Source organism: Phyllobates terribilis, unplaced genomic scaffold (genome assembly GCF_046119375.1).
Source record: "Phyllobates terribilis strain yellow unplaced genomic scaffold, ASM4611937v1 Scaffold_1__5_contigs__length_1240528914, whole genome shotgun sequence".
Classification (NCBI taxonomy): Eukaryota; Metazoa; Chordata; class Amphibia; order Anura; family Dendrobatidae; genus Phyllobates; species Phyllobates terribilis.
Genome location: NW_027362761.1, coordinates 535772141 through 535799796, shown reverse-complemented (window position 1 = coordinate 535799796; position 27656 = coordinate 535772141).

Sequence of the window (27656 nt, the reverse complement as noted above, 5' to 3'; positions counted from 1 at the left end):
TGTTGTGGTAATACATGGTCATAGTATTGCAGTATTTGTCCCTTGTTAGCAGTATTATTATTCTATTGGTCTTGGTATAGTGGACTTTGCTCAGTAACAGTTTGGTAATATTATTTATTTGGTAAATGTATGACTGTACTATTTAGAAGTATTACTTTGAAAATCTTATTGCTGCATTTTTTTGTGAGATTGATATAGTTCATCTTTTTTTTAATTTACAGGGGATGAACATATATGTCTTTACATGATTTGGCAAGGCCAGTGAGGCCCATGCATTTTAGTAGCAAGCTAATAAGCTTGTGAGGCCAAGGAGGCGCAGATCAAAATTTTGCCTTGGTGCCCATTGGACCCCAGTTACACCACTGAATGGGAAAATCTGTGTTCAGTGAAGGCAGATTTTACTCATGAATTGAAAATTTATGAGAATGAATGATCAGTCCAAGAGAAGAAGGAAGTAGATTCTTCTGTTAAGATATATTACAAAATGTATTATTACATGTACTGTTAACTTATGAAAAAAATGAAAATGATGAATACTCTCTTTAGATCTCACTATGAAACCACAATAGACATCAGTACCCAGCTTCTTTAACTCGTGTGCTTTTGGGTAATGAGATTAATGACATTGCGGAGTGAAAGAAGATAGCAGCCATTTGTAGGTCATACAATAACGATCTTCCAAACTTTCATTATTTTTTAACACCTGTTTATTGCTCGGGTTTAAAAGTCTTCTTTTTCCATAAACATTTGCCCTGAACTTGCTTTGTGTAGACTTGTAGCTCGTAACGTTAGTAAGATTAACTTGGCAAAGGCTCATGATGAGTCATATTCCTCATTAGTTGGCTTGTTCAGAGCTCCTGTCATCCATTAAACAATGTTTTCATGGTTAAAACTTTCAGCTTCACATCTCACGAGGTTTCATATATCTTTAGCTACATTTCCTGCCATTTACTTTTCTATATTTTTGGAGAGCACTTTTTGTGCTTTTGTTCACTTTGCTTTTGTGACTAACCCTAGTTTTATATACTGGGATGTCAAAATCCTAAAGATCCCCTGATGTTCTCGACTGAGCTGGAGAGCAGTCAAATATTTGACTTAGTCTACTTTACAATAACGTCATGTCAGAATATATTAAATTTCGAGTTTTTCCCACTGTAAAAACAAAACAAAACAGTAGTTAACAAATGTTGCATCTCCTTTTTATGAATGTTTCTTTAGAAGCCTTTAAACTTCTTTCAACATTCACCATTGCATTAGATGTGAATTTCCCAATTGTCCAATATACTTTATGTTTTAATGGGGTGTTCCCATCTCCAAGATCCTATCCCAATATGTAGTAGGTGTAATAATTAGTGATGAACGAGCAGGCTAGTCACTACTTGTTACTCGCCCAAGTATCACAGTGCTCGAGATGCTCGTTACTCGGCGAGTATTTTTTGAATGTTTGGGCTGAAGCTCGAGTCCCTGCCACACATGTTTGGCGCTTATTAGGCTGCCAATTAACATGCAGGGATTGCCTGACAGTCACTGTAATGCAGCAGCCATGTTGGTTGTGGCATTACAGTGATTAGCTGGCCGCATAGCGTCATCGGGTCTATGTAAGATGTGACATGCAGAAGTAGTGCTGTTTCTTCAAAAGCATCCAGCAACTATAAGAGTTAACACAGCCACAAGAGACAGGAAGTGTTGTGCTTCAGCAGATCAAGCAAGTAGAGGGATTAAGCAGTCACAGGAGACAGGGAGTGTTTAGCAGAGCCCCAGTGGCTGGAGCCTAAGAGAAAGGTGGTGTGTGATCTGTATCTCACAGAAGGTAAGTGAACAAAATTCAGGTCAGGAGGGAAGCTAAACACAGGTCAGAGAAACTCCTTGAGTTAACAGTGTGGAGTTTTGTCAGGCAGAAAGATAAGGACTGGAAGGAATGTGTCCCAGGGATCATCTCCCTCATCAAACCCTCCCCCCCTCCATCTCCATGCAGGATAAAGAATGCTGTGTACTATTGTGTCCTTGTGAAGGAAAAGCCTGTGGTTGTGTATGCATAGAAGTGTGCTGCTAAGAGATCTAATCTATGCTGAATTATGCTACTGAAGAGACTGTAATACTGTGCCTTGTGAAGAAACTACTGTATTGTTACTGGAGCCAGTTGCTCAAGAAACTCAGACTGTACTGTAATGAAGATTGTGCTGTAATATCCCTGAATTGCACTGGCCGTACTTCAGATTAAATTCCACTGTTAAACTGTTGAAAAAGACTCTTGTCAGATGTGTCAGGTCAGCAATTTAATCTATCTTGTGCCTGAGAGAAGCTGCAGCCTATGGTCGCCCTGAGTAACGGTTCCCCCAGGATTCAAAAGAATTCATGAAACCGGTCTCGCCCTATCTGAACCTAGCGACGTGCGTGTAACAAAGACCTGGGACCCTATTCTCGTTACAGTCTACCCCGGAAACAGGCAGAGTAGGGAGAGGTGCTGCTGAGCGAGGGAGAGAATTGGCGCTTATTTTCGGCAGACATTCCACACCACTATTATTAATTTCAGCTACGACAACAGTCCTTGTAAGGGCTCATTCTTATGAATATTAATCCTGCTGATAGCACTAGTTAGGCAGAGTTTGTGGAGAGCTAGTATAGTACAGAATAGGGTCGATTGCATGTTCTTTCTGCTGCTGGAACTCATATCAATAGCCCTAGATATCAGGGTTAATAATATTCATTTTGCTTTTAATCCTGATAATTTTTCTGAAAAGCAATATAATACACCATTTATAGTGCTCCATTTGCTTGTTAACAGCATATAGCCAGATTCGGTTGATTTGAACAGCATTGCTCTACAGTGCTGTTAGGAGGGCGGTTGCAAACATCTTTAATATAATGGAACGCAACCGACCCCGGGGTCTGCGATGCAGCCTGGTGGACTGCTGCCCAACACTTTCCGGGTGGAAAGGAAAACAACCAACTTAAATGTTAAACCCTTCTGTGTTACTGCACACTGGAACGGGTATAGCAATTTGCTCTATCTCCATTAGCAGCACGAGAGATAGGCGATGAAAAACTATCTGTAGTCCAGTTACAGCACAGGGACTACAGTGGCGGCGCTAGGATGCGTGTGTGACTACACCGACGGGTACACGTGCCTCCAGCCGGCGTGCTACCGGACTGAAGGGTACTACTCCACGTGGCAGACAGGCGATAGCTGTGGATAGGACGTCTGCAGGCTGCTCGGGGTGTTAGGCGACCCCTTTGGTAGAGCCAGACTGCTAAAGGAAGCTACCTGCCTATTTCCACTAGCCTGCCTACTTTCACTAAACCTGCCTATAGAAACTACGTGGAACACAGTCGTCCATACACAGCAACACTTGCTCAATGATCAGAGCGCGGCGCCATGTTTGTGGGTGGGCCTTTTAAAGACTAAGCCCTGCCCACTGACGCGCCATTGGTGACGCCACCCGTGGACCAATCAGGCGGTGCCAGGTCACCGGGTCAGGTGGGTGCCAAACCACCAATCACGATCCGCCAGGTCACGGGCATGCTCAGTGCGGCGAATCCTGGACTTAGACTCCAAAAGCCCTGTCTCCCTCCGCAACCTATGCTTAACATTGCTAGGCACAAATACCCGGGAGACAATCTGTACATCTCATGGACCAGCTAGGCGTTGGGGCTGACGACGATGCTGAGCAGCATCAGCCCCAGCTGGACCAAAATGGGAGACCGCAGAAGGCTCTGGAACCATTTCAAATCCAGCAACAGACTGATGCCTAACATTATCCCCCTCCACTTGACGCTCATTTTCTTCCATGAGCAGGGGGGCATGAATGTGGTCCACCGGGTCACAGAGAGGATTCACAGAACCGTGACCCCTCCGGTGTACAGGGTACCCTTTTTTAAAGCGAGGGGCAAACTTAGCAGACTCCCCGCATACTTTAGTATTGCGAGCCGTGAGCCACACTCTGTGGCCCGGATAGGATACGGGGGCAGGACGACGAGAAGTGACAACCGACTCTCTATGTGTGGAGTCTGTCACGGATGACAGATGGAGAAGACCAACCGGACTTTGGCGGAAAGATTTATCTCTCGCACAGACGGGACACGTGAGAACAAAGTCCTTGATGTCCTGGCGCCACCAATAGGACCTTTGAAGGGACTTAGTGGTCCGCTTGACCCCCAGATGGGCTCCGATCTTAGGGGCATGAGCCCAGGAGAGCACCATATTCTGTAGATTACGGGAAACAAATGTCCTCCCCGACGGAACCTGGCTAGAGGACACTGCAGCCACTCTCTCTACCTGACAGGTCTTTTCGACATAGTCTGACAAGTCCCAGGTCCTGGGAACAGGCAAAGAATCTGTACTAGAAGCCACAACGGTAGAGGGATCAGAGACTACCCTCCGGGTGGCTGTAACCATACACTGAGATGCACAATTCTCACTCCAGGAAGAAATTCTCCCCGTATTCCAGTCAATATGTGGAGTATGACAATGTAGCCAGGGGAGACCCAATAACACCTCGTCTAATCCACCAGGAATAATAAGAAATGAGATGACTTCCCGGTGGCCCTGAGGAAATGACATGGTGAGGGAAATCGACTGGTGGGTGATCTGCGCGTCCAGGAGTGAACCATTGACAACACTAATGTTCATTGGTCATGACAGTAACTCTATAGGGATGGCATGCCTCTGGGCAAACGTAGATGATAAAAAATTGCCATCAGCACCAGAGTCCACCCCCGCCTTGGCAGTAACTGCAGATGTACCAAAGGACAATGTCACATTATATAATAATTTGGAGGGAGAAGCCCCCGAATCTAAGACACCTCCTCCAATGGTGGTAAGACCTACTCGTTTTCCCGACTGCTTGGAACCCTTATTAATGAGGTCCTCCAAGAGGTGTGCAGGTCGGGAACGAGAGGGACTAGACTCCGTCCGGGATATATCCATGGCTTCAGGCTCCGGGTCAGGAGTCGCGGGTTTGGAAACGGGTCTAGAGAAGGACGGTGCCAACCGACACTGGGGTCTGGGAACCACCAGTTCTAATTTGTGTTCAGCATGACGCAAATTAATTCGGTTGGCAAGAGAGATTAACTCCTCCAAGGAGGTTGGAATCTCTCTGGTAGATAGAGCATTTTTAATATGCCCAGCCAGACCCTTCCAGAACACCGGGATAAGCGACCGCTCAGACCAATCCAGTTCAGCCGCTAGGGTTCTAAACTGGATGGCATAGTGGCTGGCGGTAGCCGAACCCTGGATCACCGCAAGGAGCTTAAGAGCCGTATCATGCGTGACCTAAGGACCTAGGAATACACTTTTTAGGGTCTTAAGGAAAAGACCCGCATTTGCTACAACTGGATCATTCCGCTCCCATAGAGGAGTAGCCCACTCCAGGGCCCTGTGGGAGAGTAATGAGATGACATAACCCACTTTGGCTCTTTCGGAGGTGAACCGTGCCTCCATCATCTCCAAATGAATGGAGCATAAATTAATAAAACCCCTGCAGAATTTACTGTCCCCAGAAAAATTTTCCGGGAGAGCAAAACGGGGTAAGGGGGCAGTTGCAGCTGTCGCAGCATTTATAGCAGCCGAGTTAACCAGATTAGCTGCTTGCGAAGCCGCCTGGGTAGCTACTGCAGTGATATCAGAAGCCGGAGCTTGTTCCAGAGACCTAAGTCTGGTCTCCAGTTGCTGTATGTAACGCTGCAGTTGCTGTTGTCGGCCATGTTCGGCAAGACCCTGGCGCTCTGATACTGTTAGGAGGGCGGTTGCAAACAACTTTAATATAATGGAACGCAACCGACCAACCGACCCCGGGGTCCGCGATGCAGCCTGGTGGACTGCTGCCGAACAGTTTCCAGGTGGAAAGGAAAACAACCAACTTAAATGTTAAACCCTTCCATGTTACTGCACACTGGAACGGGTATAGCAATTCGCTCTATCTCCGTTAGCAGCACGAGAGATAGGCGATGAAAAACTATCTGTAGTCCTGTTACAGCACAGGGACTACAGTGGCGGCGCTAGGATGCGTGTGTGACTACGCCGACGGGTACACGTGCCTCCAGCCGGCGTGCTACCGGACTGAAGGGTACTTCTCCACGTGGCAGACAGGCGATAGCCGTTGATAGGACGTCTGCAAGCGGCTCGGGGTGTTAGGCGACCCCTTTGGTAGAGCCAGACTGCTAGACGAAGTTACCTGCCTATTTCCACTAGCCTGCCTACTTTCACTAAACCTGCCTATAGAAACTACGTGGAACACAGTCATCCACACACAGCAACACTTGCTCAATGATCAGCAATTTTTAGATTCTGGCCTTTTGTCCTGGCCACTTCAAGTGGGACATGAGGAGATCGAATGTAGCGATGCCCAAATATTTGAGCAGCCATGGTTAAAAGAAGGCGACGGTAGGAAACTGCAATTACTGTCTCAAGAGGTGGATGATGATGAGACACAATTGCCAGAAAGTCAGGAGGAGGACCAGGGTGCGGAAGTGAAAGACGAGGTGGTGGACTATGAAGTCACTGACTCAACCTAGCAAGGTGACTTGCATAGCGAGGTCAGCAGTGCGAGGGGGAGGGAGCCGTAGCACCACAACTGGCAGGAAGAAGCAGTGGGATGGCCACAGACACAAGATGGGCAACTGTTCCCCAGAACACCAACACGAGAGAAGTTGCCAGTACAACTATTAGGTCTTCCTGAGTCTGGCTCTATTTAAAAAACTGTCCAGTAAACCCAAAAAAGGCCATTTGTAACATCTGTCATGCCAGCATCAGCAGGGGCAGCAAAACTACTAGTGTGACCACCACCAGCATGCTCAGTTACATGACAGCAAATCACCAGACTAGTTGGGCTGAATTCCAGGGTTCAGAAACAGTGTCTGCGGGTGACACCACGGCCTGTTCCACTGTTGGGCATGCGCCCCAATCCCCTGTCCATGACGCAGGCAAAGATGCTTCCCACCCTGCACCTGTCATTGCATACTTGCATCCACCACTGTCAGAAACCATGTCTAAGTCCTTGTGCCAGCGCAGCGTTCGGTTTTCCCTACCTCAGTCCTTGGAACGCAAGTGCAAATGTGCAGCCACCACCCACAGGCCACAATACTAAACTGCCACATTTCCAAGCTGCTTGAACTTGAAATGTTGCCTTTTAAGCTCATGGAGACGGAAGCTTTCCGCAACCTCATAGCGGCGGCTGTCCCTTGGAACTTAGTTCCCAGTCATCACTATTTCTTCCGGTGTGCCGTTCCCGTCTTACACAATCACGTGTCTCAGAACATTACCCGTGCCCTCACCAATGCAGTTACTGGGAAGGCCCACCTAACCAAGGACACTTGGACAAGTGCTTGTGTCCAGGGACGGCAAATTTCACTGATAGCATACTGGGTGAATATTGTGGATGCTAGGACCCAGTCGGACTGTTTGAGAGAACACGTGCTACCGACACTGAGGATAGCGGGTCCTGGTTCAATCAGGGCTGCCCCCACCTCCTACAGTAGCTCCTCCACCTCCTCCTCTTCAGCCTCCATCTCCGAAACGTCCACATCAGTTGTAAGCTAGAAGCACTGCATTGCTGCAAAGTTCATATCCCAGTATATGGGTTAAGGATACATACCTGGGAGTCTCTTCAAAGTGGTTGTCCACCTTTGTGGACAATTTTTTTCCTTATTTAAATGCATGCATGGAGCTACAGGAGGCAAACGGTGCAAAATTTGTAACAAATCACAAATGCAAAAATGATTTTTAGCCACTATTGCATGCATTTAAGAAAAAAAAAATGTCCATGAAGGTGGCCAACCCTTTTAATTGTGCTACCAGGCATAGCCTTAAGTCAAATCCATAACAACTCATTGTCTCCATATTATATACCGTAAGGTAAATGACATTGACCCAGTATGCTTAAGCTGTACTATAATAGCCCATTAGGTACAGTGCCGGCCTTAGAAAAAAACAGTCAGGACAATTTTACTAATTAAACTAGTGCTGTTGCTATTTAGGTCCTAGAACAATAAAAATGTTTTTAGTAATCCGATGGGCCAGCCCTGAAATTAAGCATTAAAGCTATGTACAAATTAGCCTGTTCATCTCAATGAACTCTGATGTTTTCATCACATAAGAAATGGCTCCACTATAAATAATAATCTAATGATGACAAAGGTAAGTTGAAGAATGAATCAATAATTAAATAATAATGTGTAATTAAATTCAAATACTTGTCACCTTCAGGAAGTTGCACAATCTCAGAAACTCCACATGGATATTTTAAATGGTAAAGAGTACATAAATGAATAAAGTGCTAGCTCATAAAGTCCCTAATTCAGAGAAGGTGCACTTCGTGCAAAATAACTATATTTCCCAAATTGGAGCTTAGGTCACATAATGGATGGTGAGCCAGCAAAGTGACCTGTAGTCTAGGGCTGGTAGATTTGGGTTGTGTAGAAGGTAGGCCCAAAGTGAATCACCAGGTGAGTGGTTAGCTCTGGAGAGTCTGCCTCGGCCTTGTGAAGAAAAGGAATTTATGTTTCAACTCATCAGAAAATAAATCCAAATATAATATCAAAAGTCAACTTTAAATGCAATTGTTGCCTGCTGGGTCTATGGGGGTCTCATCACAGTATCTCTGGTAGTCTGGTGAATCAAGGAAACCCTGTTTACTACTGTGCTGACCGGCCAAGAACAACAACAGGTTTGAACAACTTATTACAGAGAAAGATGGAAAAGACTATAAAGTGCCATCTAATGAAAAAAAGTGCAATTAAAATAACATATTGCAAAACATTCAAAGATATAGCAAAAATATGATAAAAAGATAATGTTTGGCATAAGGAAAGATACAGAATCAAGGCACTTAGTGTTAGAATCTATGTTGTTTTACTATCGGCCATCTTGTTGTGGTTTGCTGTCTTCTAGTCTTTTCCTCTGGTGCTGGGTTTCTTGGTCACGTGATCTCTGCACTCTTTATTAGCCAGCACCTGGCCCCCATTCCCTGATGGACATCAGTGTTGTAACGCTCGTGCTCTGGCTAAGTAGCCTGGTTTAGTTCTTCTTGCTTTGGACTATTGTTATCCCGGGACTTCTTGTTCCACCCGTTTTGTTTCCTTTAATTTTCGTTTCTGCAACTAACTTTTCTGTTAGGAGTAGTGTTGAGCGAGCACTAAAATACTCAGGTGCTCGAAGCTCGGGCTGAAAAAAATTGTATGTTTTTGGATATTTTATTCTTTTACATCCCGAGGACGTGCTGTGATTTACCAGGGGGGAATGTAGCACCCTGAGGACTCGGCTGCTACAGGGGTATTACACCTCAAGCCAGAGGTGTGGTATTCCACTCCCGGGTAAGGATGGAGTGTGGGACTGAGCTCAGAAGGCTGCATGCACTACATACATCCCATTTCCGGGGGACAGAACTACGGTACTCCCACCAGATAAATGTGCAGGTACGACAGCGTCTGTCCCTGGCTGGAGTGGGAGGGGGGGTGGAACATCCCAGTAGTGTAGGGGCAGATAGGGGGAGTACTCTGGGTAAAGCTAGAAGCTCATTGGGTGCTGGTCACCTGGGCTCACACATAGAGGGAGTATATAAGGTGGGCACCATCTTAGATCAGGTTTCAGTTCAGGCAGGAGGAGAAGAGGAGGGGAGCTCAGCCAGGAGGGCTGACAGGGAGCTGTGGCTCCGGCTGGGCCCAGCTCCAGAGCAAGGCCTGCAGAGAGAGAGGAGTAAGAAGGACCCAGAGAGAAAGACAGAGGGAACCCCAAGAACCCAGAAACAGACCAGAAAGGGTGAAGGGTTGGCGGACACGGGTACCGGAACCCGAACTGGTGGAGGCCACTAATCCTCAGCCAGGAACCGGAGGTCGTGGTCAAGATTTGCCACGACCCTCACCAAATCCACCAGAAAGGCACACCAAGCATAGGGTCAGGGAACCCAGAGGAGGTTTGACCACCAAGAGACCCGAGGGAGCCGGCCAAAGGTGGATCCCTGGTGGGAATGGCCAGGAGGAAGAGAGAGAGACAGGGAAGCTCAGGACCATGCTCCGGACTGCCTGGGGGTTAGCCGAGTCCAGGACCTGGTGGACGCAGCACGGCTCGGGTGGTCACTCAAGGCCAGAGTGACTAAAGCAACATCAGTGAGTAAAAACCCTGAAACTGCATCTCCTGACTCTGCCTCTCCTTCCTGCATCATCACAACCCCCATCATCCACACCTGCTGCCCTGAGGCCATACCCCTCCCGTTGGGGGTTATACCATCACTGCTGCACATATACCACCGGCCTCAGCGGACTGCTCTGCAGCGGCGGCTTCAAAGCCGCACTCAACGGGTGGCGTAGTCGACATCCAAGTTAACATCTATTGTCATAGACTGCCACTTAGTTTGACACCCTGGGCACGGACCGGGTCACCGCCACAAGGACTACTACCCCCATACAGATCCGGCTCCGGGTATCCCCTGAACATGGCCCAGGGGGTGCGTCAACTTTGGCGTAGTCGGCAGGATAACGTGCCCGCAACCACCGGGTACTGCGTGCCTGAAGAAAAGTTCGTATTTACCTCAAAAAGAAGTCTCCCGCCGATTCCGGAGGGTCCCCGCCATCGGACGCCATCTCGGATCGGTTCCCGCCGTTTGCCTGCCATCTGCAGCTTTTTCCCGCCATCCACGGAGTTTCCCGCCACTGGGAGACGATTCCCGCCATCTGAGAAGATTTCTCGCCCTGGCAGAGCGGACGCCATTATGGGCGTGCCAGAGGGTGGCAAGAGGCCACCTCCCATCGTGGGCCAGGACCAAGAATAGCGCCAAAAACGAAGACCGCCCCCACCAGCAGAGACTGTGATGCTTGAGATGTCCATCAGTGTGAGAGAACTGCCCCTGGGACTGACAATCACCAAGTTGCCCCGGAACCACCCTGAATGGGGGCGGAGAGAGAACAAAAGAGAGAAGATGGGTGCAGTCTGGAGGAGTCTGGAGAAGCCGTACCCGGAGATGGAGGGAGAGGCAGGCAGCACCGACCCAGTGGTCAGGAGCCTGTTGCAAGCGACTACCCCAGAAGGCCTGGTGGAGATCCTGGCGCAGCTCCCCAGAGATCGGGAGCATGCACGGACCGCACTGGAGGGCTTGGCTCAGAGGATGGCCCGAGTGCAGCGAGACGTACTGGCCGCGTGGAGCAAGGAGATGGCCCAGCAGGCTGAAAACCGCCAGCAAAAGACACCGCCAGCAGCGAGGAGCACGCCTGCCCCTGAAGGAAGAGCAGGAGGGATGAAGGCCGGAGACGGCGCCGTAGAGGGAGCTGAAGTAACGGAGGCAGGTAATGGGGACGTCTACACCCCGTACCCGGAGGCCGAGAACTTGCCCCAGCTCCCCGTCGCAGAGCCCGAAATCCCGTTCACTGCGCCCGTCGCTGCACCGCCACCGCTCCAAACTAGGCCTCAAGCGGCAGGAGCCGCGGCCGCGCTCCCCGTGACGTCACGCGCCTCAAATCAGAGTGCGACCAAACAGGAAGCGCCATCGGCCTAGTCACAGGGCAGAGTACCCCCGGGCGCAGCAGTCTCCACAGTGCCCTTCGCATTCAGAGTGCCCCCGGGCGCCGCGGCAATCATCGCGCCCTCAACCTCCATCGTGCTACCCCTGGGAGAAGACTTGTTTACCCAGCATACATGCCCGGATGGGCAGCCCCCTGTGTGGCCACCGGAGTTCGTCAATCCCCGACTCCGGAGAGAACGGCCTCTGGATGAGCCCCTGATCCCGGCTCCGGCGCCCGCCAAGATCACCCCACTCTCGTTGGAGGAGGCGCAGTTCGCGTGGGACCCCACTGGAGAAGACCTCATCGGGTTCACCCAAGAGACCCGGGCGGCCGCAGCCCAGCGTGCAGAGTGCTGCCGGCAGCAGTTAGAGGTCTTCGACAGAGAAAGGAGAGAGAGGCGGGTCCGCGAGGAGCGGCTGCAAATCCGGAGTGCAGAGCAGAAAAGCCGGACTCGAAGGAACCCCCGTGCAGCCCACGGTCACCGTGCCACCGGGACTGTAATTAAATTCCAACTGCAGCACGGTTGGGGCTTCATCAGAGATCATCACACCCCCGGCGACGTCTTCGTGACCAGAAGAGATGTCGAGTCTCACCTACCGGAGGGACACCGTGGTCGTGACCTGTACCTGGGTGACGAGGTCACCTTCACCCGGCACCAATGTGCCAAAGGACCCTATGCCCTTCATGTACATCGCCTGACAGAGGAAGAGCTGAGGTGTGAGGAGGAACAAGAGGACCCGGACGGGTCTGAAGCCTACCCTCAGGAAGGAGCAGGAGGGCATCGTCACCATTAAGAGGTGAACTGAAACTGTATATAGTTACCCGTAAGGGTATATGCCATGCTGCTTGATTAAAATGAGGTCCCCGTTGGGACAAGTGTGAACTGTTCCAGTGTGTCCCATCTCCCCACAGGCTGAGGACTGTGAACAGCCATTCCTTTTCCCCACTGGCCGAGGACTGAGAGCGGCCACCTCCCCTTGTATATAGTTGCGCTTTCTAAGGCGCCCCCTACTGGTTTTATAGGAAACTGTTGTTCTTGAACTGACTGTTGCACTTCTACCTGGTCACAAGCGCACAGTGGCCAGTAACTCAAAGAACATTATTATGAAAGAGTTTTATATGAAAGAAAAAGTTTATCTTGTTTAAATCTGATAATGTTTAAAGTTTGATATGTTCTTGTATGTTTTGAAAAAAATTGTATGTTTTTGGATATTTTATTCTTTTACAGCCCGAGGACGTGCTGTGATTTACCAGGGGGGAATGTAGCACCCTGAGGACTCGGCTGCTACAGGGGTATTACACCTCAAGCCAGAGGTGTGGTATTCCACTCCCGGGTAAGGATGGAGTGTGGGACTGAGCTCAGAAGGCTGCATGCACTACATACATCCCATTTCCGGGGGACAGAACTACGGTACTCCCACCAGATAAATGTGCAGGTACGACAGCGTCTGTCCCTGGCTGGAGTGGGAGGGGGGGTGGAACATCCCAGTAGTGTAGGGGCAGATAGGGGGAGTACTCTGGGTAAAGCTAGGAGCTCATTGGGTGCTGGTCACCTGGGCTCACACATAGAGGGAGTATATAAGGTGGGCACCATCTTAGATCAGGTTTCAGTTCAGGCAGGAGGAGAAGAGGAGGGGAGCTCAGCCAGGAGGGCTGACAGGGAGCTGTGGCTCCGGCTGGGCCCAGCTCCAGAGCAAGGCCTGCAGAGAGAGAGGAGTAAGAAGGACCCAGAGAGAAAGACAGAGGGAACCCCAAGAACCCAGAAACAGACCAGAAAGGGTGAAGGGTTGGCGGACACGGGTACCGGAACCCGAACTGGTGGAGGCCACTAATCCTCAGCCAGGAACCGGAGGTCGTGGTCAAGATTTGCCACGACCCTCACCAAATCCACCAGAAAGGCACACCAAGCATAGGGTCAGGGAACCCAGAGGAGGTTTGACCACCAAGAGACCCGAGGGAGCCGGCCAAAGGTGGATCCCTGGTGGGAATGGCCAGGAGGAAGAGAGAGAGACAGGGAAGCTCAGGACCATGCTCCGGACTGCCTGGGGGTTAGCCGAGTCCAGGACCTGGTGGACGCAGCACGGCTCAAGGCCAGAGTGACTAAAGCAACATCAGTGAGTAAAAACCCTGAAACTGCATCTCCTGACTCTGCCTCTCCTTCCTGCATCATCACAACCCCCATCATCCACACCTGCTGCCCTGAGGCCATACCCCTCCCGTTGGGGGTTATACCATCACTGCTGCACATATACCACCGGCCTCAGCGGACTGCTCTGCAGCGGCGGCTTCAAAGCCGCACTCAACGGGTGGCGTAGTCGACATCCAAGTTAACATCTATTGTCATAGACTTCCACTTAGTTTGACACCCTGGGCACGGACCGGGTCACCGCCACAAGGACTACTACCCCCATACAGATCCGGCTCCGGGTATCCCCTGAACATGGCCCAGGGGGTGCGTCATATGCAGCCTGCCACCCACCCACCCCCAGGCTGCAATACCATACTGCTTGCTTGCTTGAACTTGAAATTGGGCCTTTTAGGCATGTGGAGGCGGAATCTGGCCACCACGTCATGGCTGTGTTGGCGGCCTGGAATCCATACTCAGTCCCCAGCCACCCGGCGGCCGGGTGTCCATACTCGGTCCCCAGCCGCCCCGCGGCTGGGTGTCCACACACGGTCCCCAGCCGCCTGGGGGCAGCCGGGTGTCCATAAACGGTCCCCAGCCACCCTATTTCTCCTTGGAACATCCCCCCACACACTTTTCTTAGCCCGGCCTGCTTTAGGCAGCATTGGACGAGCCCACCAGAGAACCAGACTCCTCCGGTGGGCCCTGACTTCTCCATCGGTGGAGTTGAGAGTGCCAAGGTAAGGAGCATGATGATGATGACAGAAGTTAGCATCTGCTATGTTTTCTTTTAATGCAAGCGTAAGTGTGCAGCCTGCCACCCACCCACCCCCAGACTGCAATTCCATACTGCTAGCTTGCACTTGAATTGGGCCTTTTAGTTTGGAGGAGGCCGAAGCTGGCCACTACCTCATGGCTGCTTCGGCAGCGAGGTATCCATACTCAGTCCCCAGCCGCCACTATTTGTCCTGGTGTGCCTTATACATAAGATTAAGCGCGTATACCAAAACATTACCTGTGCCCTCCCCAGTGCATTTAGTGGGAAGGAGAGCCTATTCCGCTGTAGTGTGTGCATGCCAAACCCCTGTTCATGATACATGCGAAGATGCCTCCCACCTTGCACCTGTCGTTGCAGACTTGCAACTATCCCCATTCAAGTCCTTGTCACAGGGCAGTGTTCAATTGTACCTCTCCCATTCCTTGCAATGCAAGCGCAAGTATGCAGCCTGCCACCCACCCACCCCCAGGCTGCAATACCATACTGCTTGCTTGCTTGCACTTTAAATTGGGTCTTTTAGGCATGTGGTGGCGGAATATGGCCACCACGCCATGGCTGTGTCGGCGGCCTGGTATCCATACTCAATATTAGAAAAACCCGGCACTCAAGGAATTTAGAAAAATGGGTATAAAGTTTTTAACGAAGTAGGTACAATCAAATAGACAAACGTTTCGGTCCCTCGGGACCTTCATCAGTGTACTACAAAAACAAGAAAACAACAAACACACAGTTACATATAGTAATGATCATGTGTTCTGCGAACGTCGGTTGACATCGTCAGAGGAAAACATAAACAAGTGCAATTCTTGTGAGTCAAAAGACTACCTTCATAGGGCGACACGAAGGGAGGAAGGGATCAGGGAGGAGTTAGGAAGGATGTCCCATGGGGAATGTGAGGAAAAAGAAGAAAGAGGTAACATACCAAGGTACGGGTCATGAAGGTGGAAAAAGGAATCCACTAAGATTGCTGTAAAGCAGGAATGAACCCATTAATAAAAGGAACTACATAGGAAACAAAGAAGAATGTAGATGTACAGAGAACGGGCATACCTGAGCAGAGAACTGGAACATATACCAAGGAGTATAGGCCAGGAATGGTACGTCAGTAGAGAAAGCTGTAATGGGATATCACAAATGAGGGAGGCTTTTTCAAAAGACTACAGGCTAAGGGGGCTAAAGGAGGGTGACACGTACCTGGAGACAGAAGTCCAGAGTGAAGTAAAGACGCGGTATCCACCGCTTGTCAAAGGTGATGCAGTGTATGAGGTGTCACCCTGTGGTTATATATATGATGGGAGGAAGGGGAGGAGGTGTGTGTTGTAAGCGGTGGGACGCTGAAGTGCGCACTGCCGGGAGGACCTGAACCGGAAATGACGCGAACGCGCGTCATCGGGTCATGTGATAGTCACATGAGCGGAAGTATCCCTTGTTTGCATTCCAGGAGAAGAGCGGTGCGTTCCACTGCTTGTAGATGGTGTGTGGCTTGGTATAGGAAGCAGGTAGGAGGTGAAATCTCGAGAGGGGACATCCATAGGGAGCAGGGGAGGAGGTTGAGGTATTAGGAAGGTTGCTGGGGAGAGAAAAGGGGGAGATCACATTAAAAACCACAAGCATGTACATGAGGAAAAAGAGAATGAGGGTATACTCTAAGTATATTAATTGCTCTAGATAACTTTTCAAATAAATTATTATGCAAGACAGAACAAATCATACAGAATTATGTAAAGCATAACCAATTGTACAAAATGTGAGTAGAGACCATCACAAAATACGTACTGAGAAAATTCCATTATAAATGCGGCTAGCTGTGTACTAGTGTTCATTGTAGACCAATTAGATAAAAGAGAGCAGGTCGTAGTCCCGATTGAGTCCTTTCGGGGATAATGTTTGAAGTTCATGAATCCAGAAAGATTCACGGCGTTTAAGCATACGGATGCGGTCGCCGCCTCTCCGTGGGATGGGTACATGATCTATTACTTGGAATTTGAGCTGTGAGATGGTGTGTCCAGTGGTAGAAAAGTGGTGTGGTATGGGTAGAAAAAGGTTTTTACAACGGATAGTGGATTTGTGTTTTGATATACGGTCTTTGACCGGTTGGGTAGTTTCCCCGATATAGATGAGACCACACGGGCACTTGATGAGATAGACTACAAAGGAGGAGTTGCATGTGAAGAAATCTCTAATGTGAAATTGTTTGCCTGAGTGTGGATGGTAAAACGTATTACCCCTGATGACATTGTTACTAGAGATGAGCGTTGTTCTACTCGAACTGTTCGCCAATCTCAAATTCGAGCTGTTTTGGGGGGTGTTCGAGCCGTTCGGCGAACACGAACAATTTGAGAAAAATTCGGCTGTTCGAGGTTATGTTCGATAACTGTTCGTGCACCAAAATCATAACTGGATTTTTTCTCAGTAATGATGAAAATTAATGTTAATACGCAGTTTGAGTGTACAGCGGGGTGGGGGGAGGGGCAGGGGATGGATCTCTGCAGGAACAATGAAGATCTCCATTTTTTTTTCTCTTTCCCGCATTTACAGTGGGGAGGTGCAATCTGTCAGCCTATCAGCAGCGCACACACGGAGCGAAGTGCTTTTTTTCACACAAGCAAGGGAATGTGTCATTGGCAGTGTATGTCACATGTCCTTGCCCTATAAGACCAAGCCATTTTCCCCGTCGACACCATTTTCTCACTGCTGCAGCTGCGTGTTAGACGGCACAGCTGTTGCTGTGTGCGCTATACCTTGTTAATTTCAAGCCAATTTTCGCACAAATCTACAGATAGCTTGGGAGTAGGGAATAGTTGTGATTGCAGTCCTTTTAAGGACTAGGTTACAGCATTTCCTATGACTTTTATCAGGCAGGTCTGTGCTCTTAAATAGATAGGTTGTGGGAGTAAAGACTAATTGTAATTGGAGTCCTTTTCAGGACTAGGTTACATCAGTTCCTATCAGTTTTTGCCAGGCAGGTCTGTGCCAGTGCTGTGCAAGTTTTTTTCACAGCATTTGGCTGAATCTAGCAAAGCTAATCCTTTTTGGCCTATTGCAGAGTGTGTTAGTCAGTGGAGTAGCCTATCTGTGTTGCAAGATATACCACCTGTGTATAGAATACCAATTTTTTTACTGCACCTAGTGAAGTAAAATCTTTTGGGCATAGCATCATTCTATTAGTCCATCTATACTGACCTCCATCAGGTTGCAAATTGAATATAATTTTTTTCTGCATCTAGCTCTGAAAAAATATTGGGCTTCTAGCTGTGTGTGGGACTTGTTGTATTAGTCCATCTATACTGACCTCCATCAGGTTGCAAACTGAATATATTTTTTTCTGCATCTACCTCTGAAAAAATATTGGGCTTCTAGCTGTGTGTGGGACTTGTTCTATTAATCCATCAATACAGACCTCCATCAGGTTGCAAACTGAATATATTTTTTTCTGCATCTACCTCTGAAAAAATATTGGGCTTCTAGCTGTGTGTGGGACTTGTTGTATTAGTCCATCTATACTGACCTCCATCAGGTTGCAAATTAAAAATATTTTTTATCTGCATCTACAGTACCTCTGAAAAAATATTTGGGCTTCTAGCTGTGTGTGGGACTTGTTCTATTAGTCCATCTATACTGACCTCCATCAGGTTGCAAATTGAATATAATTTTTATCTGCATCTAGCTCTGAAAAAATATTTGGCCTTCTAGCAGTGTGTGGGACTTTCTCTATTAGTCCATCTATACTGACCTCCATCAGGTTGCAAATTAAAAATAATTTTTATCTGCATCTACCTCTGAAAAAATATTTGGGCTTCTAGCTGTGTGTGGGACTTGTTCTATTAATCCATCTATACAGACCTCCATCAGGTTGCAAACTGAATATATTTTTTTCTGCATCTACCTCTGAAAAAATATTGGGCTTCTAGCTGTGTGTGGGACTTGTTGTATTAGTCCATCTATACTGACCTCCATCAGGTTGCAAACTGAATATATTTTTTTTTGCATCTACCTCTGAAAAAATATTGGGCTTCTAGCTGTGTGTGGGACTTGTTCTATTAATCCATCTATACAGACCTCCATCAGGTTGCAAACTGAATATATTTTTTTCTGCATCTACCTCTGAAAAAATATGTGGCCTTCTAGCAGTGTGTGGGACTTTCTCTATTAGTCCATCTATACTGACCTCCATCAGGTTGCAAATTCAAAATAATTTTTTGTCTGCATCTAGCTCTGAAAAAATATTGGGCTTCTAGCTGTGTGTGGGACTTGTTGTATTAGTCCATCTATACTGACCTCCATCAGGTTGCAAACTGAATATATTTTTTTCTGCATCTACCTCTGAAAAAATATTGGGCTTTTAGCTGTGTGTGGGACTTGTTGTATTAGTCCATCTATACTGACCTCCATCAGGTTGCAAATTAAAAATAATTTTTATCTGCATCTACAGTACCTCTGAAAAAATATTTGGGCTTCTAGCTGTGTGTGGGACTTGTTCTATTAGTCCATCTATACTGACCTCCATCAGGTTGCAAATTGAATATAATTTTTATCTGCATCTAGCTCTGAAAAAATATTTGGCCTTCTAGCAGTGTGTGGGACTTTCTCTATTAGTCCATCTATACTGACCTCCATCAGGTTGCAAATTGAATATAATTTTTATCTGCATCTAGCTCTGAAAAAATATTTGGCCTTCTAGCAGTGTGTGGGACTTTCTCTATTAGTCCATCTATACTGACCTCCATCAGGTTGCAAATTAAAAATAATTTTTATCTGCATCTACCTCTGAAAAAATATTTGGGCTTCTAGCAGTGTGTGGGACTCATTGTATTAGGCCATCTATACCAAGCTCCACCAGCTTTGAAATTAATAATAATTTTTAGCTGCATCTAGCCCTGAAAATAATTTTTCCCAATAGTGGTAGCAATAGAAATATGGGGCGCGCGCCTGGCTAACAAAAATATACGCTTCATAACACAAAACACCAGCCTAGCGCACTGCATTAATAAGATGGCATCATCGTCTCTCCCAGTGCTAGGCCTACTACGCAGGCTAGTATTCCTGTGCCTAAAACACAATGTATGGGTCCGCGCTAGCCACTATGCTGAGGGGTATAAAGCTGCTGCTAACGCTTTATAACAATTCAATTGGCAGATTTTCACAGAGCTCTTCCACAACGCCCACCCATCGGGCAACAGTTGCCCACCCTTCCTATGGGATCTAGTGGCGAATAGTTGATGCCATTAATCAGAGCGTCAGTTGCCCCGTCAACGTGGCAAGCATACGGTAAGGCATGGGAAGAGTGGACACGACTAGTAGCAGGCAGACGAGTTGACCAATGTGAACAAGCCAGATCACAAGTCACCATAGAATTTCTCCACCAGCTAATGATGAGGGGCATATCAGGGGCGTCAGCGCAGCGGTGTCTGACCGGAGTAGCATTTCACTTCCAACTACTGAATTGGGGAGATGTGACAAAGATTCATCATCAGACAATCCATAAAAGGGTGGAAAAGGGGTCAGCCAAGTCAGGAATGTAGACGTCCCGTCCCGTGTCACTAAAACTGATTTCTCACATCTTATCCCTAACACCATTAACATGACACTCACAATTTGAAGCAACACTAATGTCTACTGCATTTGTGATCGCCTTCTTCGGGGCGCTATGTATAAGCGAATTAGTCCCTCAATCCAAAATTACCACCAGTGGACGCTTATTACACCAGGAAGTAGTCATAGCCAATAATGCAATACGTGTACGCATACACCAATCGAAAACGGTTCCAGCGGGCAGGGGTACTTGGGTACTTCTACAACCCACAAACGGTACACTGAGTCGGGTAACAATAGTAAAAACATATCTAACCATCAGATCACAAAGTAATTTCTTTGTATCACACATTGATGGAACGCCATTATCAAGATACCTGTTCCAAGCTATATTTAATAAATGCATAACATCGGCAGGGAACCACCCCAAATATTACGGGACACACTCATTCCGCATAGGTGCGGCCACGGAAGCAGCAAGAGCAGGACTGTCAGAAACGGAAGTTCAGAGGATAGGGAGATGGCGATCCACGTGTTTGGCGAGATACATAAGACCGGACTTGTTATCCTAACGTGGTTTGTTTCTTTTACAGGTGACGCTAAGCCAACAGTGTGAGTGATAGGCCACTCGTATATATATTGGGCACAAAAAAGGGCGAAAGTCCGCCCAGGCGGGAGGAAATTAGAGTTTCATAACACATATTTCAACTGGAGAGGTATTAGAGGCCTGCTATGGCCACAGGTACTAATGGAGGTAATCAAGGTAGGGAGAGAGGCAAGAGGTCCGGTCATCTTAGTTATACAGGCCGGGGGAAACAACCTAGGTCATCACAAGAGCGCATAACTAATGGCAATAATGAAACTAGACACTGAGCGCTTCAGAGAATTTTTCACAAAATTAGCTATAGTATGGTCAGAGATTGTGCCGATAGCGGTATGGCAAGGTGCGCGAGACATCACGGCCATCGAATGGACAAGGCGGGTAATAAATATTCGGATGGCAAAATTTAGAAGAGACAGAGGCGGTGTAGTGATACGACACCGACAACTGGAAGGAGATAAAGCAGGCCTCATACGGCCCGACGGTGTTCACTTAATAGATATTGGACTGGACATATTCCTGTCAGGACTCCAGGACGGAGTGGAACAAGCGTTAAGAGTGATGGGTGGGGGTCAGAGTCCTGCATACAAGTACGCTGGATCCTCCGTGGCCTGGAAATAGAAAGGACATGTTGGAGAGTTACACTTGTTGGCCAACTTGCCGGAGTGGGGACCCAGGGCATGCTGCAACAAGCTGAATTATTTTAGAAATAAAATGCCTTTCTAATGGAATGAGTATAAAGAGTTAATAAAGCTGTGACCGATCCTCACCCATCCAGTTGTAAGAGTTACATTATTGGGTTGTCCATGAAAGGGGGGCGGTAGGGGGGCTGAGCATCTGGGTTTGGTTGGGGGTCCCCACAGTCTGCCTAGGCTAGATTAATTTAAAAATTCTTATTAGATACACAGGCGGTGCAGCTTGCTTCGCAGCTGGGCTACTACGCCCAAAGTATTGCCTAGGCTAGATCCAGTTAAAAATTCTACGCTGACTAGCAGACACTGAAGATTTGGAGCAGACCTCTGAGTAAACAGCTCTTCAGACTCAACCATCTGTGTTACCCCAAGCCATAGTGTATGTAGTTTCTTACAGTTAAAAGGGGGGGGTGCGACCCAACCCACCTGGAATTGACGATGCCAACGTCACATAAGACACAGCAAGGGGACTCCCAAAATTGTGGCACAGACACCACTTAACCCTAGAACGCATACCTGTGGCCTTGCAGGCCCGCCCAGTTAATTGTTTTCTATTTTCTGCAAGATTGCTTTAGTTAGAATTTTGAAACTCTAGGTATTCTTCATGTATATAGTTGTTTGTCATTTGAGTTTGAGTTATTCCATGTTATTTGCACACGGGCCTAAAGGGCCCCAGGTATGTGAAAGTGTAGATTTTTATGGTCATGCGTTCTAGGGTTAAGTGGCATCAATTGCCCCACTGTTGCTTAAAACGGTTGGTGAGGTGATTTTACCAAATCCCCAAGCTTTTAGTCTCCCAAGGATGACACAGGGGTAGAAATGTCCTTGCGAATCCATGATTTGATCATCTTTATGAACGTGAGTCTGTCTACATTCTCAGTGGACAGCCGCATGCCCTTATCTGTCAGCACACCACCAGCAGCGCTGAACACACGTTCAGAGAGAACGCTGGCTGCATGGCATGACAAGATCTCCAAGGCGTGAGTGGCGAGCTCCGGCGATTTTTCAAGACTGGAATACCAAAATGAGCAAGGGTCCAGTGACACAGTCATGGCTTCGATGTTCACTTGGAGATTCTCCTGTACCATCCTCTCTAGGCATTGACTATGTGTCAGACTTCTTGTCTCCTGTGGCCTTGCAAAGGATGGTCTAAAAAAGTGGTGAAACGATTCCACAAAATTACTGTTACCAGCAGATACTGTGTTACTGTTACTGTTTGAGTGATGAAGACTCGACAGTCCCACCGTTGGCAAGTTAGAACTGTGAGATTCACTACGTGCACCACTGGTGTTTTGTGGAAAAGCACATGTAAGATTCTGCAACAGATACTCCTGCATTTGTCAATACCTTTTTATGGCAGGAATTATTTCGGCAAATATACTTTTGTACCGGGGATCTAAGAGTGTGGCAACCTAGTAGTCGGGATTACTTCGAATTCTGACAATCCGGGGGTCATGTTGCAGGTAGTGCAGCAAGAAGGCACTCATGTGTCTTGCGCATCCAGAAGGACCAAGTCCTTGTTGTGTTGGTAGCGAGGTAAGAATCATGCTTCCTTCCTCTGCCCTCTCCCTCCAACCTCGCACAACAGAAATGTGATCAAGGTCTCCCTCATCTGATGAGTCTTCCATGCCCATTGCCAGTTCGTCCTCCACTTCTTCCTCGGCTCCTGCACCTTCCTCAACAGTTTGGCTGCTACCATGCGCCCTGGTTAATCCCTCTCCCCCACCCTCCCATGCCTGCCGCCTTGGTGCTGCCAACCGTCTGGACCTTGGAGATGTTATCCCTTCCGCATACGACTCCTCCTCTACTTCCTCCACCTCCTCTTGTCCCACCACCTGACTCCGAATTCTGTTTAACATGTGCTTCAGCATGTAAATCACCGTAATAGTCATGCTGATAATGGCATCGTCAGCACTAAACATCTTCGTCGCCATTTCAAGACTGTGCAGAAGGGTGCATAGGTCCCTGATCTGAGACCACTCCTCCAGCGTGATTTGCCCCACCTCTGGATCTCGTTGGCCCAGGCTATACGTCAGAACGTATTGCACCAGGGCTTGTCGGTGCTGCCACAGTCGCTGCAACATGTGCAGAGTTGAATTCCACCGTGTCGGCACATCGCATTTCAGCCGGTGAACTGGCAGGCCCAACGACTTCTGTAGAGATGTAAGTCGTTGAACTGCGGGATGCGAACGGCGGAAGTGAGCACACAGCGACCGTGCACTCTGCAGAAGGCCATCTAGTCCGGGATAGTGGGCTAAAAATTGCTGGACAACCAGGTTCAACACGTGAGCCATACAAGGCACGTGTGTGACATTGCCCCGGCGAAGTGCCGCAACCAGGTTTGCAGCATTGTCGCACATGGCCTTCCCTGGTTGCAGGTCCAGTGGAGACAACCTTTCATGAAACTGGGTCTCCAGAGCTGACCAAAACTCCTCAGCTGTGTGGCTCACATTTCCCAGACATTTCAAAGTAAACACTGATGCGTTGAGCCCTGCTGCCAGCATAGTAAGGAGGTGTGCAGGATTCCTTCTGCGCAGTTAGAAAGCAGGTGGCATTACCAGACAGGCTTTGGGTGCAGGTGGAGGACCGAGAGGAGGTTGAGGAGGCAGAAGCAGTGTAGGAAGTTCGAGATAAAGAGGATTAACACACAACTCGTGGGGACGGTAAGACTTGGACAGCAGCCCCTTGTCCTGCTGTCACCATAGTTACCCAGTGCCCAGTCAGCGACATGTAACGCCCCTGTCCATGCCTTCTCGTCCAAGTGTCTGTGGTGAAGTGCACCCTGTCACACACAGAGTTTCTCAAAGAAGCGGTGATGTTGTGTGCGACATGCTAGTGGAGCGCAGGCACACCTTTCTTTGAGAAGTAGTGCCGACTGGGCATCTGGTACTGGGGCACTGTGACGGACATAAGGTCTTGAAAATCCTCTGTGTCCTCCAGGTGGAAAGGCAGCATTTCTGTAGCCAACAGCTTGCAGATGGTGAAATTCAACCTCTTAGCTTTCTCATGGCTAGGAGGAAATGGTCTTTTACTTTTCCACATCTGAGGGACCGAGGGCTGGCTGTTGTGCTTAGACGGTGTTGAGTAGGGTGTCCCCGGCAACTGCCGGTCTGTGAGGAAGATGCAGGCGGACATGTTAGGTTGCCTTGATCCAAAGGTGGTGCTCTCGATGTCGGAGAGCGCTCAACACTAGCAGGTGTTTCCACTTCCCAATGAACTGACGACCTGCCAATCACACTGGCTGTTGCGGGAAAAGAGCTGGCAGGTCTGCGTCCAAAAACATGTGTGACTGCTGTCCCCCCAGTCCCAGAGGATGAAGAGGCTGCGGATGCACAAGATGGGGCAGACGGTGGTTGGCCCAGCCAGCTAGGCCGCATTGTAGCACAGTGAGCTTCCCACTGCAACTTTTGCTTCATATCCATGTGACGGTACATGCATGAAGTACTCAAACTATGTATTTTTTGGCCTCTACTTAGCTTTTGCTGACAAATATTACAGATAACACGAGTTGGGTCATCCTTATCGATCTGAATAAATGCCCAGGCTATGCAAGGCTTAGAGCCCATGTGACCTGAAGAGCCACTACGACTTGTGGTCAGAGGCAGAGTTGTGGTTGAGGATGCAGTTGTTGACGTGCTTCCAGTACTCCGTCTCTGTTCAGGAAGGCGCAACCTAACCTCGTCGTCAATAGCATCTGTGATGCCCCGCTGCGCTTGGTATCACAGATCCTACAAGAGTGCATTGATGGAATCCTCCACAAGAGGCCCCCATAAACATTCACACATCTCCACCTTCCACCTCAGACCAGCAGAGGGAGCCCGTTAGGGATATAAATAGGGAAGGTGGAGCTAGGCAGTTCAGTTCCTCTGGAGAGTTCCTGCAGTAGAGAAGCCTAAGAGAGGTCAGTCTGCAGTGGAGCTCAGTCTGGTCTAGAGAATGCAGTTAATAGTTCAGCAGTGGAGCACGAGGCTCCTGATTGCTAGATTCAGGGAGCCCAGATAGAGCTTAAGGTGTGCCGGTGCCGTAAGATCAGTGAAGGTCAGCCAGCGCAGGACAGAGACAAAGTTAGGCCTAGCTCCAGGCAGGTCAGAAACTTACTACGCAGAGGCAAGAAACAGGAGGCCCTACACCCGCTCATTGGGGAGGATCCTGATATGCACCCTTCACCCTACAGTGCTCCAGGATGTGCCTGAATTTCCACCAGTAAAAGGTACTGAAGTGACTACCGTGTCCGTTCCCGTTCTTGCTCTGACCCAGCTGGGTCTCGCCTGTCCTGCATTCCCCCTGCATACGCTGCCCTGAGACCTAGCTCCACCTGTGGGGAGCTATACCATCGAGCTGCCTTATCACCGGCCTCAGTGGACTGCTGCAGCGCTGGTGCTTGTCACCAGATACCACAGGTGGCGTCATGAACTCTTATAAAATTAACAATTATCCACCCTTTTAAAGAGAGACCCCAGGGTACGGGCCAGGGAGCCGACCACCGCGACATCCCCAAGGCCAGGCAAATGCCCGGGTACCGAGTCATCCCCATCCCCAGGGCTAGTCACATCCTCCTCCACCTCCTCTGCTGACCTCATCGACTGTCTGACTGTGGGTTGACAGTAAGTGGGATCTCCAACCTCGTCATCATCACCCTGTGTGTTATCACACCCGTCGCCCTCAGAGCCAACCTCTTCCTGCCCTGACCGAAAAGTCAAGTTGTCGCTCCAATCAGGTATTTGAGTCTCATCATCGTCTTCATCATTGTCTCCACCAACAGGAGTTACAGTTTGGGAACAAGGGTCTACATTATGCTCAGAACCTTCTTCATCTGGTCCTGGATCCAACTTATAAAGATTCTGGGCATCGGATCAGATCATTTCCTCATCTGGATTAACAGAAGCTCTGGAGCAGACCTCCGTTTCCCAGGCTATAGTATGAGTAAACAGCTGGGCAGACTCAGCCATCTGTGTTACCCCATACTCAGACGGGCAGCTGGAGACTTGGGAGCTGTGAGGAAGCAAGTGCGATTGGGGTGACACCTCTGAGGACTGGAGTATTTGTGATGTTGAAATTGAGGTGATGGAGAGCCCACTTGAAGGAGCACTTGATATCCGTTGAAGCACCTGCTGTTTTTGTGCCTCATCTAGAATTTGTAGCGATGGGCGTGTCCGTAAGAATGGGATCGTATCACATTGTCCACGAAAAGAAGTCGACATCTTAGTTTGGCTGGAAGATGGTCTTTCTTCTGCAGATGTTACTCCCCCCCCCACCGTGGGGGGCCTCGACCCACCGGCGGACAGGCACCAGTATTGGGATAGGGGGGCTGGCCGTCAGGGTCCACCGCGGCTCTGGCACAAACCCGGCGACACAGAGGTGGCACAGGCAGGAACGGACTGGCCGTGTCGGCTTCTCACTTTTTGGATTTTAGAAGGGCATGACATGCCTATATCTGTGTCTCCCCCTCCTTTTACTCCTCCACCTCTTTTCTTTTCGCATGACTATATGTACTTGTCACTTTTCCATGTGTTAGTTGTGTCTTCTGAGCAGTTTGTCAGCTTTTGGACACCTTTGAAGGTGTTTTCTATGTGTTTCTATGTGTTTTTGTTTGCCTGCCATTGGTTTTAACGGTGTTCGAAGGTGTTCGACGAACAGTTCGACGAACAGTTCGGCGAACACACGGGTGTTCGACGAACCGAACCAAACTCGAACACTACGGGGGTGGCTCAACACTAATTGTTACATTGAAAGCAGTGGAGACAGGGAAAAGTCCCAGTTTTAGGGTTAGCAAGGAATCTTTGTCTGGGTATAGGTGGGTTGGTTGCGTACTGCAGGGTGGTAAGTGTGGACAAAGGGGAGACGGTCTGAGGTGGTGTGGCAACTTCGAGTGTCTGGGTTGAGAGATTTTTGTAAGAGAGCTGGGGGATACCCCCGTTCCATAAACTTGTGTTGCATCTCTCTGAGACGTGTGTCCTGTGTGGTGGTGTCGCTCACTATGCGTTTCACCCTGTGGAATTGGGACTTGGGTATAGATGAGATCGTGGATTTGGGGTGTGCACTGTCAAAATGAAGTAAGCCATTTCTGTCAGTTGGTTTGACATATAGATCTGTGGACAGTATTCCCTTTTAATTTTTAATGACCTTGGTGTCTAGAAAATTAATAGACTCAGGACTAGAAGTAATTGTAAATTTAAGGCCTTCCCATGCCGTGTTGATGATGTCAAAAAAGGTCTCAAGAGTTGCTAAAGGGCCCCCCCATATGAGGAAAATATCGTCTATGTACCTTTTCCATGTAATCGCATGTGATTTGTACAGGTCGTTGGAATAGACAATTTCCTGCTCGAATTCCGCCATATAGCAATTGGCGTACGGGGGCGCTACATTTGAGCCCATTGCAGTCCCCTGTTTTTGGAGATAGAAGGTGTTCCCAAACAAGAAGAAGTTTTTGGTGAGGAC